General features: G+C 45.0%; 1 long non-coding RNA gene across 1 annotated transcript; it reads right to left on the reverse strand.

The window, feature by feature from the left end:
- Nucleotides 1-2,520: 2,520 nt before the first annotated feature.
- Nucleotides 2,521-3,707, reverse strand: LOC127331218 (uncharacterized). Its single transcript, XR_007869668.2, has 3 exons — nucleotides 3,268-3,707; nucleotides 2,862-3,136; nucleotides 2,521-2,768 (listed from the first exon to the last, which is right to left on the reverse strand). It is a non-coding gene; the product is annotated as an uncharacterized lncRNA (long non-coding RNA).
- Between the last annotated feature and the right edge of the window lie 12,345 nt (nucleotides 3,708-16,052).

Genomic DNA, 16,052 nt, shown 5'->3' on the forward strand with positions numbered 1-16,052 from the left:
ATTGCAATAAAAATGTTGCTTAACCACTTTTTGTAGCTTTGCTTTTTTATAATTCCTTGCGATGATTTGTTGTAATATTTTATTTTTTATAGATGTGGTGATGGATCTTGTTGTAATACTCACTAGATCATGAAAGCGCGCGTTGCAGCGCCCGTCCATCTCGAGAAAATAATAGCGTAAGCTATTTTAGAATAATTGGGTGCGGATCTTGTAAAAAAATGTACATTTAAGTTAAACATGCAAATATTCTACATTGATGCTACACAGAGCTTGTTTCACTGTTTACAACAACTGTTAAAGACTGGAAATACCATTCAGTCAAACAAAACCGAGGACTGAGTTGAAGTCCTTCCTGGTTGCTCCACATCCTTCTAAATTTTCTTGGTTGTCATGTCAAGTTTGTTCCCGCGCTTGCTCCAGGTAAATCAGCTTTAGAAAAGAACAATTAAATTTTGACAGGTTATTCCAGAACATAGCTCTATGAATTTGAGTCTATGTGAAACCTTGGTTGCATGTCAATGGAACCGGGGGGCTTTTTTTGCCCCTTTTGATCTAAAAAAAAAATGATAAATATCATGTACTGTGTATACAAAAATCTGAAGTCTAGGAAAGACAGTAAGTACACACAATTTTTCCTTGTATAGTAGTTGGACAGCAAATGAGACTTCTGGTCTGGAGGGAGACTACATAAAACGATACCAAGTCACCAGCACCCACCTTTTCTTACAATGCTTGTGCGCACAAGCAACAAGCAACACACACACATGCGCATTGTATGCTATCGTTATCAGTAGTGAACACAAGTTTGCTGCCAGCTAGGTTTCAGAAAGCAAGAATTTAGACACAGACAACATTTTTTTGTAAAACGGAAAAGGAACCAATGTAATTGTATGTTCTGCAAAAGGAAACCTATTGATTTCATGGCCTCTAGTATTTTGTTCTCGCCAAAATAGCAATTTTCAGGAAAAAAAATCCAGCTCCTCTTGAGTATATATGAATTAAGCTCTAAGAGAAGTCACATCATATTACAAGCCAGCTTGAAGGCTGAAGCGAAAATACAACACGAGATGAAAAAAAATTGCAGCTCCTCTTGAGTATATATGAATTGAGCTCTAACAGAAGTCACATCATATTACAAGCCCACTTGAAGGCTGAAGCGAAAGGACAACACAAGATGAAAAATTGAACCCTTATTTTAAGTCAGGGCTGAGATCATTTTCCAAAAATTAGACAGAACCGCTGGAACTCGGGCCGCTGCGGTGTGAGACACCCGTTCGCTGCGGCACTGCTACTTGGCGGCGGAGCAGTGAAGGCGGGCGGCGCGGGCAGGGCCTGCTCGGCCCAGATCTGGCCCAGGCGGGGCCCACATGGGCTGGGCGGGCTGCCTGCGTTTTCGGCGCGCCGGCGGTGCTCCCTGGCGGCGGAGATGGTGCGGCGGCGGTGGATGGGTGGCGGGAGGCCGGCCTGCTGCAGCTTGGTAGTAGGGCTTTACGGGCCAGTTTGGGCCCGGTCGGGCCAGTTCGGGCCTGGTTTGCCCTCGTTGCCATGTCTGGTCGGCGACCGCGAAAGCGGTGGAGGTAGTTCCCTCCCTCCCGGTTGTGGTACCGCTACCCCCATCCCTGATGCTTGTCGTCTCTCCCTCTAGGCCCTGTCCCGGTGACTATAGTGCGACGGCGAGGGTGACTACAAGACCGTGGTGGCGTGTGCTGGTTGGTGGCATGTTTGGTGGAGCACGTCGGGGCGTTCAGGGTGGTGGGTTTGGTGGTCAGGAGAAATCCGTGTCGGCATGTCCGACTCCGACGCGGCGACGCCTGCGGGTGCCGCCTTCCTTCCTGAAGGGCGTCGGATGTATTCCTCCCCAATCCCTTCCGCGTACCGGGGGAAACCCTAGGCCTAGTCCGGGCAACAACGGCGTCGGCGTCGTCGTTCCCTTGTTGAAGGTGCTGCTTGGTATGTGGTGTCTCGGCGTGCTAGGAGCGTGGTTGTACTTCTCCGGAGGGCGCAACGGTTACGGAGTCATCCTCGTTTTCGTCAATCTGCCTGTGTCGGCATTAGTTTCTTTTTCGTTTCTTTGTCTTTTCGTTTGGGCTCGGTTGTGCTGCGGCCCCAGCTGTTTCATTATATCGGTTGGTTGCTATATTAATATAGCGGGGCGAAAGCCCATTTTGAGGAGGAGAGATCATTTTCCAATGTAAATAAAAAAAATTGTGGACTGAGCTGATGGATTTATTCAATCTCTTAAATTATTGTCCTGGTGCAGCTCAAAGTTATGCTGTTTTTAAACAAGAAAATGTCAAAGAAAAATCATTGTCCCTAGATGAATGTAGCATACATGTAACATGATCACATGAATTCAGCTAATATTTTCATAAAATAATGAACGTATAGCCTTATACCAAGTAGCATAGCCCATCAATTAATCATAAAGATAGAACCATATCTTCTTGTAGTGATCATGAATACCACGCACGCTTATGCATTAATAATCTTATCAAATTACGTAACTTAGTTTTTGCCATTCCAAAGCAATATGTCAAAACATGAATGGTTATGTTACACCAAATGCTTATGCAGCTTCTAAAACTGGGCAGCAATGTGCTATGTAGACAAAAGAAACTTTTCTCATAGATATATGCCATATGAACTGATGTAGAACTATATACAGGATATCAGACCATTATCAAACGGATTGAAAGGAAGTAGCAACACTAAGGTCCACATGGTCTACTGGGTAATGTTGTCGTAATGAAGATTGCCGACACCTTCTCCTGTCAGACCCCAAGACGAATGAATCCACAACCAGATTGAAAACCAAAAAGTCACAATTCTAACTAATAGTAGATGTGTGGTCGTTGATTTACCTTAATAATGGCGAGGTGAGCAGATGGGATCTGGCGCTTGACCTGCATCATCTTCCTATGGAGTAAGTACTCTGGAGCGCCATGAAGCTGGAGGTGTCCACGCCCATCCCTGATCCTGTCGATACAGCGTACATAAATAAAGAGAATAAATAGCAATATGGATCAAACCTATCGGATTGGGAAGACAGATCGAGGTGAGGAATCGCAAAAGGGGAATCGAATGGCCGCTGCATCTTGAGGCCATCATGCCAAATCCATCTCCAATTGGACAAATCCTGAAACAATAACATATCAACTAAGATGGCTGAGTAACATTGGTTGATGAGGAGGGGCAGGGTGAAAGATCATATGGAAGCCGTGGCCCGTGGGCACGCACCATATATAGAGGGGGCAACAAGTAACATACCTTAACTCCTAGTAACAGTAACGGGAGGGAGACGGACGATCTTCATCACCATTACTTCGCCGCTTTTCATCTTGCGAATTTTATTTCGAGCGAGGTATCGCGATTTTGTTGCTTTGCACTGCAGCGAAGGAGGAGCAGCGGAAGAGACGGCGGCCTGACGGAAGGAGAAAGGCGCAGAAAACTAAGTTGGGCTAGAAAATCATCCGAGAGCGTAGCTACAGGCCAAAAAATAAGTTTTTAGTGTGGTGGCCCATCACAAATCAGCAGCTTCGACATTAAATCGGCCCGTTTAACCGGAAGTTGTCTAACTCGATCCCCGGAGAAGCAGCCCAATAATGACGAGCCGGACGGGAAGTGCGGGACGGAACGGTAAAACAGTTCGGGACCAAGTGACGATCTGAGACGTCCAGTAGCAAGATCCGACGGTTGAGAATGTCAAATGGCTGTGGTTGGTCCTAGCTAGGCTAGTTATAGTGTTAACTAATTTGAACACAAATATGCACTTAGATGACATTTTTGTTGTAAATATCGAAAAAATTCAGCACCATCCACCGACTAAGGCACCGTTCGGTGCGCGGGAATTTCGTAGGAATTTTACGGGCCTCGATTCCTCTGGAAACTTTTCCTGCAGCTGTGTTCGCTTCGCAGGATTCGATCAAGACTATTCCGTGGGAAAGTCTCGCTCACCTGTGCTTTTCAAGGGAAAAATAACATCTACCCAAACCAAAGGAAACGCTTAGAGAAACACTATGTCCGTCCGCTCCGTCTCCGTCCCGCCCGTTTCCGTCTACCTCTCGCCCAATCTCCCGCCAAATCCCATGGACGACCTGATGGGGTTCGTTGCATAGAAAACAAAAAATTTCCTACCGCAAAGACGAATAAATCCAAGATCTAATCAATGGAAAAGCCAAGATCTAATCTATGAGATCTGAACAACGAGATGGAGATGAGACTAACCCTCGAAGATTCCAAAGCCTACGAGATTAATCTCGTTGTTGGTGTAGACGATCGTCTCGGTGCTGCAATCCGGCAGCACTTCCGTACTCGGTCGCGCGTACGGTGTCGATGAAGCCCCTTCCTTTCCCCGTTCCAGCGGGCAGCGGAGGTGTGGTAGATCTCCACGGAATCCCAGCAGCACGACGGCGTGGTGGTGGTGGTCGAGAAGAATTACTGCAGTGCTTCGCCTAAGCATGAGCAGTATATGGAGGAGGAAGAGAGGGGGGCGACTAGGGTTTGTGGATGGGTGTGGTGGCCGGCCACCCCCTCCCCTCTTTATATAGGGGGAGGGGTCGGCCTAGGGTTCCCCCTTGGCCCCACCTATCCCTTGGCCGGTGCATGAGGGGTGACTTTTCTTCCCCCTCAAGCCTTCCCCTTATCTCTTCATTTAAACACTTTATTTTAGAGATAGATCTTATCTCTAGATTTAAACCATTTAAATTTAGAGATAGATATTATCTCTAATGGGTAGGATGGGCTAGGCCCACATGTCATAGTGGGCAGGCCCCACCATGCCATGTGGCGCCTATGTGGCCTCTCCCGGGGTGGTGGGCCCACTGGTGGCCCTCTAGAACCTTCTAGAAGCTCCGATCAAAACACCGGACTTTTTCCCGAACCCCAGAAAATGACTTCCCTTATATGAATCTTATTCTCCGGACCATTCTGGACCTCCTCGCGATGTCCTGGATCCCATCCGAGACTCCGAACAAAAACTTCGGACTCCATATCATATTCCGAATCTACTTATGCGATATCGAACCTTAAGCGCATCACCCTACGGTTCGCGAACTATGCAGACATGGTCGAGACTCCTCTCCGAGCAATAATCAATAGTGGGATCTGGAGATCCATAATGGCTCCCACATATTCAACGATGACTTTAGTGATTGATTGAACCATTTACATACAATGCCAATTCCCTTTGTCACACGATATTTTACTTGTCCGAGGTTTGATCATCAATATCTCCATACCTTGTTCAACCTCGTTACCGACAAGTACTCTTTACTCGTACCGTGGTATGTCATCTCTTATGATCCAATCATATGCTTGCAAGCTAATCGGACGACATTCCACCGAGAGGGCCCAGAGTATATCTATCCATCATCAGGATGGACACATCCCACTATTGATCCATATGCCTCAACTCACACTTTCCGAATACTTAATCCCATCTTTATAACCACCCATTTACGCAATGGCGTTTGATGTAATCAAAGTACCCTTCCGGTGTAAGTGATTTACATGATCTCATGGTCGAAGGACTAAGGCAACTATGTATCGAAAGCTTATAGCAAATTAAACTTAATGACTTGATCTTATGCTACGCTCATTTGGGTGTGTGTCCATTATATCATTCAACCAATGACATAACCTTGTTATTAATAACATCCAATGTTCATGATCACGAAACCATGATCATCCATCAATCAACAAGCTAGTTATACAAGAGGCTTACTAGGGACTCCTTGTTGTTTACATAACACACATGTATCAATGTTTCGGTTAATACAATTATAGCATGGTATGCAAACATTTATCATAAACACAAAGATATTATAATAACCACCTTATTATTGCCTCTTGGGCATATCTCCAACAGTCTCCCACTTGCACTAGAGTCAATAATCTAGATTACATTGTAAGGTACCTAACACCCATGGCATTCTGATGTTGGTCATGCTTTGCCTTAGGGAGAGCTTTAGTCAACGGATCTGCAACATTCAGATCTGTGTGTACTTTGCAAATTTATACTTCACCATCTTTGATGTACTCGCGAATCGAATGAAAACGCAGCTTGATATGCTTTAGCTTCTTGTGTGACCTTGGTTCCTTTGCATTGGCGATGGCACCAATGCACTAGGAACCACACCAAGTTCAACAATGAACCTCTTCATCCATACCGCTTCCGATGAAGCCTCTGAAGCCGCTATATATTCAGATTCTGTTGAAGATTTTGCCACCGTGCACTGCTTGGAACTCCTCCAGCTTACTGCCGCACCATTCAATATAAACACATACCCAGACTGAGACTTAGAGTCATCAGGATCGGTGTTCCAACTTGCATCGGTGTAACTGGTTAAAGCGAGCTCTAGGTCACTGCCATAACAAAGAAACATATCATTAGTCCTTTTCAAGTACTTCAGGATATTCGTGACCGTTGTCCAGTGTTCCATTCCTGGATCACTTTGATATCTGTTGGTCAAACTAACAGCATGTGTGATATCCGGTCTAGTACACAGCATGGCATACATGATAGAGCCTACTGCCAAGGCATAGGGGATCTTGTTCATCCTCTCTCTTTCATCTGCCGTAGCCGGACCTTCAGTCTTACTCAAGACCTTACCTGGCAACATAGGCAAAAACCCTTTCTTGCTTTCATCCATTCTAAACTTCTTTAGAATCTTGTCCGGCACTGCGCTACTCTGATCTACGAGAGAAGGTTCATCAACCTCGTCGAGTTCTACTTTCCTTCCAGTCACTTCTTTCGTGAGAAACTCCTTCTCAAGAAAGGATCCGTTCTTGGCAACAAAGATTTTGTCTTCGGATCTGTGATAGAAAGTGTACCCAATTGTTTCTTTAGGGTATCCTATGAAGACGCATTTCTCCTCTTTGGGTTCTCGCTTCTCAGGATGTAACTTCTTTACATAAGCTTCGCAACCCCAAACTTTAAGGAATGACAGCTTAGGTTTCTTCCCAGACCATAATTCATACGGTGTCGTTTCAACGGATTTAGATGGTGCCCTATTTAAAGTGAATGTGGTTGTCTCTAATGCATAACCCAAAACGATAACGGCAAATCGGTAAGAGACATCATAGACCGAACCATATCTAAGAGAGTTCGATTACGACGTTCGGACACACCATTGCGTTGTGGTGTTCCCGGCGGTGTCAACTGTGAAAGTATTCCGCATTTCTTTAAATGCATGCCAAACTCATAACTCAGATATTCGCCTCCGCGATCAGAACGCAGAAACTTAATCTTCTTGTTACGTTGATTTTCTACTTCACTTTGGAATTCCTTGAATTTCTCGAAAGTCTCGGACTTATGTTTCATAAAGTAAATATACCCATATCTACTCAGATCATCCGTGAAGGTTAGAACATAGCGATAACCACCACGCGATGCTACACTCATTGGTCCGCACACATCGGTATGTATGATTTCCAATAAGTCTATAGCTCGCTCCATTGTACCAGAAAATGGAGTCTTAGTCATTTTTCCCATTAGACATGCTTCGCATATGTCAAGTGACTCAAAGTCAAGTGACTCAAGAAGTCCATCGGAATGGAGTTTCTTCATGCGCTTCACTCCAATATGACCAAGACGACAGTGCCACATATAAGTAGAATTATCATTCAATTTAATTCGCTTAGCATCAATGTTATGAACATGTGTATCACTACTATCAAGATTTAACAAAAATAAACCATTCATCTCAGGTGCATGGCCATAAAAGACATTACTCATATAAATCGAACAACCATTATTCTCAGACTTAAACGAATAACTGTCTTGCATTAAACAAGATCTAGATATAATGTTCATGCTCAACGCAGGTACCAAATAACAATTATTGAGGTTTAAAATTAATCCCGAAGGTAGATGTAGAGGGATCGTGCCGACGGCGATCACATCGACCTTGGATCCATTTCCAACGCACATCATCACCTCATCCCTCGTCAGGCTTCGTTTATTCCGCAGTTCCTGTTTCGAGTTACAACCAGTATCAAATACCCAGACACTACTACGAGAACCAGTAAGATAGACATCAATAACATGTATATCAAATATACCTTTCTTCTTGACGTGGCCGCTCTTCAGATCGGCCAAGTATTTGGAGCAATTACGCTTCCAGTGCCCCTTCCCCTGGCAATAATAGAACATAGTCTCAGGCTTAGGACCAGCCTTAGGCTTCTCAGGAGGCGCCGCAACTTTCTTGCCGCCCTTCTTGAAGTTTCCCTTGTTAGGCTTGCCCTGCTTCTTGAAACTAGTGGTCTTGTTGACCATCAACACTTGGTTCTCCTTCCATATCTCTACTTTAGCAGATTTCAACATGGAGAAGAGTTCAGGTAAATCTTTGTTCATGTTCTGCATGTTGTAGTTCATCACGAAGTTCTTGTAACTTGGTGGCAGTGATTGAAGGACACGATGAATACCCAGCTGGTTACGGATCATCATCCCCAAGTCACTGAGCTTCTTCGCGTGTCCGGACATGGCGAACACGTGCTCACTAACGGAGCTGCCCTCTTCAATCATACAGCCAAAGAACTGTTTCGAGGCCTCATAGCTCTCCACGGCCGCATAAGTTTCAAAGATAACCTTGAGATCACGCATCATCTCACAAGGGTCGTGGTGCTCAAAACGCTTTTGGAGCTCTGCCTCTAGTTCCTCATTAGCAGTAAGTTCCTCATTATCGGTGATATATGGTAGTGCTTTTCCATACATATGTTTCTCATATTCTCTTCTTTAGGTTCTTCCATCCTGAGTAGTCCTAGTTAATACTTTTCTTCTATTACGAGGATATATAGAAATTACCCTGTGTCCGTTAACAACAAATACATCAAGCACACTACTGCACTTTATATATATATATAACCATCTGCTTTATGTGTGACTGTGTTTGATTATTTGTCTCAAGATATCCATTAGTGCACTAGTCTAGTATGCATCATTTCTCACCCGACTTTTATGTAATTAAATATGAGCCTTTTAAAATTACAAAATGCCTTTGTATGCCATTTTTTCTAAACATCCAACAATTATTTGATGTAAAGATATTATCTTCATGTGAAGTGTACAAATTATACGTACAGTTAACTTCCCAACCAAATGTTGATCTTTCTGTCCATTCGGCTCTTTTCGATATGATATTTAATGTACATACAATCATCCATGTGTTTAGTTTTGAGCAGTACCAAAACATGGCATGTTTCTCTTGAAAATACCATTGTGGCTGAATCCGTAAATCTTCCAAAACCACTTTAACATCGATGTAATATTACCCTTCTATCCATCTACCTAATATATACTAGTGCATGCAACTTGTGTTTTGTTTTTTTGGAAAAGGAGAATGAAATAAAGATCAACAAGATTCTTTTGACAATTATAAAGTGTGCAAGTCCATGACAGGCTTAGTTGATTAAATATGATATTTACATTCGTATTAACTTATATGTTTTTATGCTGGTATAGCCGAGGACAGGAACACCGACAGCGACACCACTACAGGCTCTGTCTCACCAAATGATCACCCAAACATCAAGAACAAAACAATGAAGACTCAAACGGGACAATCAAGCTACTTCAAGACTATCAAGCGTCCAAGAGGGAGACTTTTGAAAACAAATGGATGGACCACAACGAAGGCTAGGACTAAAAGAGAGGCCAAACAACATACCAACTAATCAAGCAAGGAATGGCAGGACATGAAGCGACCGAGGGCACAAACTATAGAAATCACTGGATTGGGTAGCAAGTAATATTTAGACAGCATTTTGTTCCATTTTGCTTTTACAACTTTTAAACTAAAGTGCCATAATCTCTGTTGGATTGTGCGAGGCTCGAACTTAAGGCAGAAGCTATATAGCAATTGTTATGTTCTGGGACATGCAGGATATCCCCGTGACACATAGTGAATCCATGCTGCTATTCTGGACTAGTGGATTGACTCATGTTTGAAGTTTTGATCATCATTAATTAATTATCAAGCAGAAGTCACGGCAAGTAGTCAAGCGGCTGGTTGAACGGAAGATGTCTTGAGAAAATCGTGTAGTGTTCCAAAGCTGGTCGTGCGCCTCTTGTGACGTTCAGCCGGTCTTGGCCTTAATACAACACGGCACTCAATAATCGAGATGGGCACGTGGACCCTTAGCACGTTGAAAATTCAACATCTCAGAGATTCGAATGTTGAACATTCATGCATTCAAAATAATAATTGTAACTCCTTATGGAGGTCGAATGGCCATGCCTTGGGGTCGGAGTGGAGTAGGCAGTCCTATGTCTTCCTTATTCCATCTACGTGCGCCAAGCATGCCGCGAGTGAGCCGAGTGGTGGTCATGAGCAAGCCGAGTGGATCTCCATGGTGATGTCGTAGTTGTCGATCCATGTCTTGGGATAAATGTTAGCGGTGTAGTTCTTGATTGCCCGCGGCCCTTTGAAGTTGGTGTGATACTACTCGCTAATCACTGCCGGTCCAAAATATCGTGTACCATCATTCATTGACTGCCGGCGCATAACCTGTGCGGGTTCTGGTGAAGCATTTTGGGCCTCATTCTGCCCTGAAACATGCAGACGTATGTCAGGTTGCGCCATAGTTGTTGATCCATGTCTTGGGATAAATGTTGGCGGTGTAGTTCTTGATTGCCCGCGGCCCTTTGAAGTTGGTGTGATACTACTCGCTAATCGTTACCGGTCCAAAATATCGTGTACCGTCACTCATTGACTGCCGGCGCATAACCTGTGCGGGTTCTGGTGAAGCATTTTGGGCCTCATTCTGCCCTGAAACATGCAGACGTATGTCAGGTTGCGCCAAAGTCGCATTCTGATAGGGCAAAGGTGTCCGATCTTTCGATGAGAATATGATACCGTCGATTTGTTGGTGGAGTTCGTGCTTGACGATCCGACTACACGTGCAAAGCTCATGCGTCAATGCAATCGCTAGGACAATCTCCGGGAGTTACTGATCTTGCGAAAGCACGATCAGCCTGACCAGTTAGGGTCTTAATTCCTACCTAAAATCGAGAATAAGTAAGAACTAATATTGCAATCAGAATATTGCGGATGGAAGATGAAAGCTTTATTGAATACGGTGGGATTTCGAATAGTTTGTCTTGTTCTCGGCGTTGGCCTCAAAAGAAGTATACGTGAGTTGCAACAATGGCTAACTTTTAGTCTAATCAAAATCCAAGTCTAAACGTGATGACTATGGGGGTATTTAAAGGAGGAAAAGGTGGGGTTTCGGCCAGTCATACGTATGGTGGCCGACCCAAACCCTAGAAGGCCTTTCCCCCTTCAATATGGTCTCTAAAAAGTGGCTGACTTATTTCTGCGAAAATGACATGGGCTTGGCCCAAAATTAAAGGTGACGCGGCACCATATTATGCTATGGACGAAATTATGAAGTATAATCTTGTATATTTCGTCCAAGTCTTCAATCATCATTATGATGGCTTCAAAGTTCTGAAATCTTCACTTGGGACGTTCTCTTCAATCCTCACACGTTTGCTGCCATCTCCTCCATGTGTGATCATGCTCCAATGTTTGTCCTCCTCATCCATGCTAGGTCCATCATTCTTAAGAGTAACAAACACATCTAATTTAGGCAGCATCATATTCTCATGTATGTGAGGAATAGTTCTAAAAAATGAAAGTACCTGATAGTTAAGTTGTTTGGCACGAGCTCGAGTGATTGTCCTTGTATTTGTTTGGCTATCGGTACATCGGTTGTATCAACAGATGGGATGTCCTCATCATATTCTTTGGTTGGCTCCCTTGGTTGTTAGCCTAAGCACTAGAGATAGCCGGCTCCTTGATAGGCTCTATCTTTAGCCAATGGCGAGCGGTTGGTGGACCATTGTGGCGACCGAGTTGGTACAACCTTCCCTCGGAGTCTTCTCCTTGAAGCGTGCCACCACCTTTTGGCAAAGTTGTGCATACAAGCTTCTTGGTGCTTCACGGCGCGACCTTGTTTTGAAAGTTTGGCTGTGGCCACGAGGTTCTTTACTAGTATTTTGAATAAAGGCAACCCATTGCTCGCTGTGTTATTAGCAAGACCCGCTGCTACCTCCCTTCGTGCCAGAATTGGCTCTCATGCGGTGTTGCTTGTCGCAGCACGACGGACATCACAATCCTGCTTTGTGGCCATTGGCTCGTGGGTATTCATGTTCAAACTTATTATCGAGAGCTCTTCCCTATTGGTTGGGGTTGGTGTGAGCGAATATGTGTCGATTCCTATAATCGGAAACAATGTTGTATTTCACTACAACCTCTCTATGTGCAGGCCGTCTCGCGATAGGCGTTGGCGCTCTTGCTTCGCGAGCAGCCCTTGTCGAATCATTTCCGTGTGTCTTCGGCATGATTAGTATGGTTAGTGGATCTAGGGAAGGCGGTGGTACTGCTCTCGCATTGGCGCCTCGAGTTGGAGCGACCTCCCTAGAATTCAGGGCATTGACACCTAGATTTAGTATGGTATGGGGCATTGGTGCTTGGATTTGACGCGTTGGCACCTGTTTCGGCATTGGTTGTGCCCTATCCCAGGGTTGTGCTGTTGTTTGTGGTCGTACTGGCGTTAGGCACCACATTCTCAATGGGATTGGCCATAAACGCCAATGCAAGGGTGTCGGTCCCACGCGAGATGGAACCATCCGAGACACCATTGGTCTTGTAGTCGAGGGTGGGGAAGAGCGATTCATTTTCACACTTTTCATCTAGGCCGCCACCCGTGGCCAGATTGGTGGTGAAGCTGCCATCGATGGGTGCGAAGAACAAAACAACGATGTTGGCGCCAAAGTTTATGTTGTCGATTGCGGCGAGGGTGATACGGGTTGTTGGCCCGATCTTTCACGTTGCACCTCCTTGATCCATAGGATCCGATAAGTCTCCCAATCACGTGTGCGATACACATAACCTGAAGATGGGGAATGCCAATCCGGCGAGCAACTCGACGAAGAACGCCGAACCTCAAGCAGAATAGACACGCCAAGCTCGATAACCCTCGATAGTTCGAGGACCTTCTCGCACGCACGATCACACTTGACAGACTCAAGAACTATCACGCCTTTATTGATAGATAACTGGACGAACATCCGAGACGCTGTCACACATGTCGATCCCATAGGGACGGTGATAACTCGAACTCAAGGTTCTACATGATTTGAATCAAAAACTAGACTACCCCTAACCCTAGCCGCATCTCCACCTTATATGAGGGGTGGTGGCCAGCCAAGCCCTTGTTGGGCCTAACCTAATTCGACTTGGACAGGCCCAAGTCAAATAGACACAACTTAAAACCCTAATTTGGCCCACCACATGACCTGGCTACATTATTCCATAATAATAATACTACGATACAATACTGGTACAACCTTAGACTTAATCATCGTATCAAGGCTTGTCCTAGTGTACCAGGCTGCCTGGATGTCCTCATCAGAGGGTGCTAGCAGAGTCAGTGATGTCACGACCGAGTTGCTGTCGTGACAAACTCGTTGGGGTATTAGCCCCAACACTTTCAGTTGCGCCAGTGAAGCAGAGGAACACATTAACGTTGTCGATCGGTATGATTGAAGCGTGCGTGATCGGCGTCGGGGCTGGCCGGTAGCCACGGTGTGAGATAAGACCATAGTCTCATATGGTGATCATGCAGCCAGTTGTGCTATCATTGATGACTGGGGAAAGTTATCCCGACAGGACCAAGACTCCATATGTATGTCAAGCGACGCCGCACAGTGGTCGCCAACTGTCGATGCATTGTTAAGGCAGATGCTATAGGGTTAGCTTAGATGAGGTGGAGAATGATGATGACATTGGATGTCTTGTATGAGATTGTCACATACACGATGCACCCAAGTTAGGCTCCTCTTGCTGGAGATCGGTAAAGACCTACTCCTGATTTTATTGTATTGATAGATGTGTTTACAAGTCACCGGGGAGGGAGATGGAGGCTAAGGTGGCGAATTGGTCTAGGGTGTGCATTACACAAGGACTACCACAGTTGGATCCTTGACTTGTTCTTCATGTTGTGCACCATTGAGTCAATATGGATCCTTGCGAGCAAGTTCATAAGGAGGCGACTGGTTTGGGCCACCCTGGTCTTTCATACTAACTCACTCCGGTTGGATATTTCCTCGTCAGAGCATGTCCAACACATGCGCTATATCAGACGCTGTATATTTGGATTTATAGCGCGCACTGTGCGGCGCTAGCGTAGCTTTTGCAAATGCGCTAAACCGCCGCGCCAAAATGCAGCGCAAAATTTGTCCATTTGCAGATGCGCTAAAATGCCGTGCCAAAAACAACATTTTCACACAATTGCATACGGAAAATGTAAAAATAAACTAGAAATATAAATATATTGCAAAGTTCAACCAACATTTGCTACAATCAAATTTATTTTAAAACTGGGCTAAACTACTCGGAATCCCAGTCTAAGTCGGAGGAGCCCAGTGTTGTCGATGACACCGGAGTCAACGTCCACTCGAGGGACGAGGAAGAGTCGATGATGATCGTCGACGGGCCAGCGCCATTTTTCTTCTCCTCCGGTTTCCTCGCGGTCTTCTCCTCCTTCTCCTTCTTCCTCGCCGCCTGCTTTGCCCTCCTCTCCTCCCGGTCCGCCTTCTTCGCCGCCTTAACCGCCGCCTTGGCCTCTTCCTTCTCGGCGTAGAAGGCTTCCATCGCAACAACATCCTCCGGGAACTGGCGCACCCACTCGAGGCGCATGCGCTCGTCGCACTCCGCGATGACGAGGCGCTGCTCGAGCTTGCAGTGGCGCTTCCTTGCCTCGCGCGTGACGGCTGACGGTGGCAGCGCGAGGACTTTCGCTTGCTGCTGCATCCAAACGTCGTCGAAGTTCTCCAGGGAAGTTGGTCTAGGCTAAGATTATCTAGAACATTAATACTCTATAAATATTATAGAGTATTAATACTCTATAATTATTTACCCCGGCATAATAACTTAGCACAGACCTCAGAAACGCTCCCCTAATACAAAAATGGATCAATGGAAGGTTCAACTTCCGGGGTACACTCAACAGCCCAACCTAGTTTGTGAAGAATTTAACATGAGTAAAGAAAATTTTAAAATCAGTGTTATACTCACAAATTAGCAATAACACCCACAATATAACGATTTGTTTCATATTTTCTGACAAAAAACAACACCCACACAGGAGAATGGTATGCCACATACGTTATGAGGACATTCTTTCAATAAAATTATCATGTATAAATACTGTTACAACACAGTTTGTTATAAAAGCGACAAGCAAATAACGAAAAATGATAAAGGTAAACGCAACAGAGACACAAGATTTAACGTGGAAAACCCCTTCCAACACAGAAGGGGAAAAAACCACGGGCGCCAGCCAGCAAAACTCACTATATCGGGGAGTGTTTACAAACTCCGTGGGTTATCTTATAATCTGATAAACCCTAGCCGACGGCTTACAAGATGTATATATATAGACGATGTCAACGATCCGTAGCCGGCGACGGGCCTCGCTCCGCTCGTCAGAAGTTAGCCTCCCTTTAGTATATGAATTTGGATCATAATATAACCCAGTTGACCATATGCACAACCACACATACAAAACCACCAAGATTGCAAATAGTGAGATTACCTAGACACCATGCATCCTTGACACCTTGTGCTCGGGGAATCATCCAGCACCGAAGAGTAGAACGATAAGGCATCCTATATGGTGGTTGGAGAGGTAAAAGGTAGCTCACGTGTGGAATGTACGTAGGAGCAGGCCAAGATAAGGGAGAAGTAACGTAGCTCTGTGAGAACATCTACAATCACGCCCTTGTACGCCATCCAAACAACATCGCCGAACGACCACTATTGGAGTGCCAACACATGTTGCCGCATATGAGGCCGCCTCCCCGGCCCCACCCCCCCCCCCCCCCCCCCCCAAATCATGTGCCATTTCATTGTCGCATGTTTTTCTATGGCCTTATTTTATGCTACACGATATTTATTAACAATCATCAATTATTTAATGTGGCATTTAGGTGTCATGCATTATTATTTTGTATTAGGACATATTTATTACCTATCATTTCACATGTC

Source organism: Lolium perenne, chromosome 2, assembly GCF_019359855.2.
Source record: "Lolium perenne isolate Kyuss_39 chromosome 2, Kyuss_2.0, whole genome shotgun sequence".
Taxonomy (NCBI): Eukaryota; Viridiplantae; Streptophyta; class Magnoliopsida; order Poales; family Poaceae; genus Lolium; species Lolium perenne.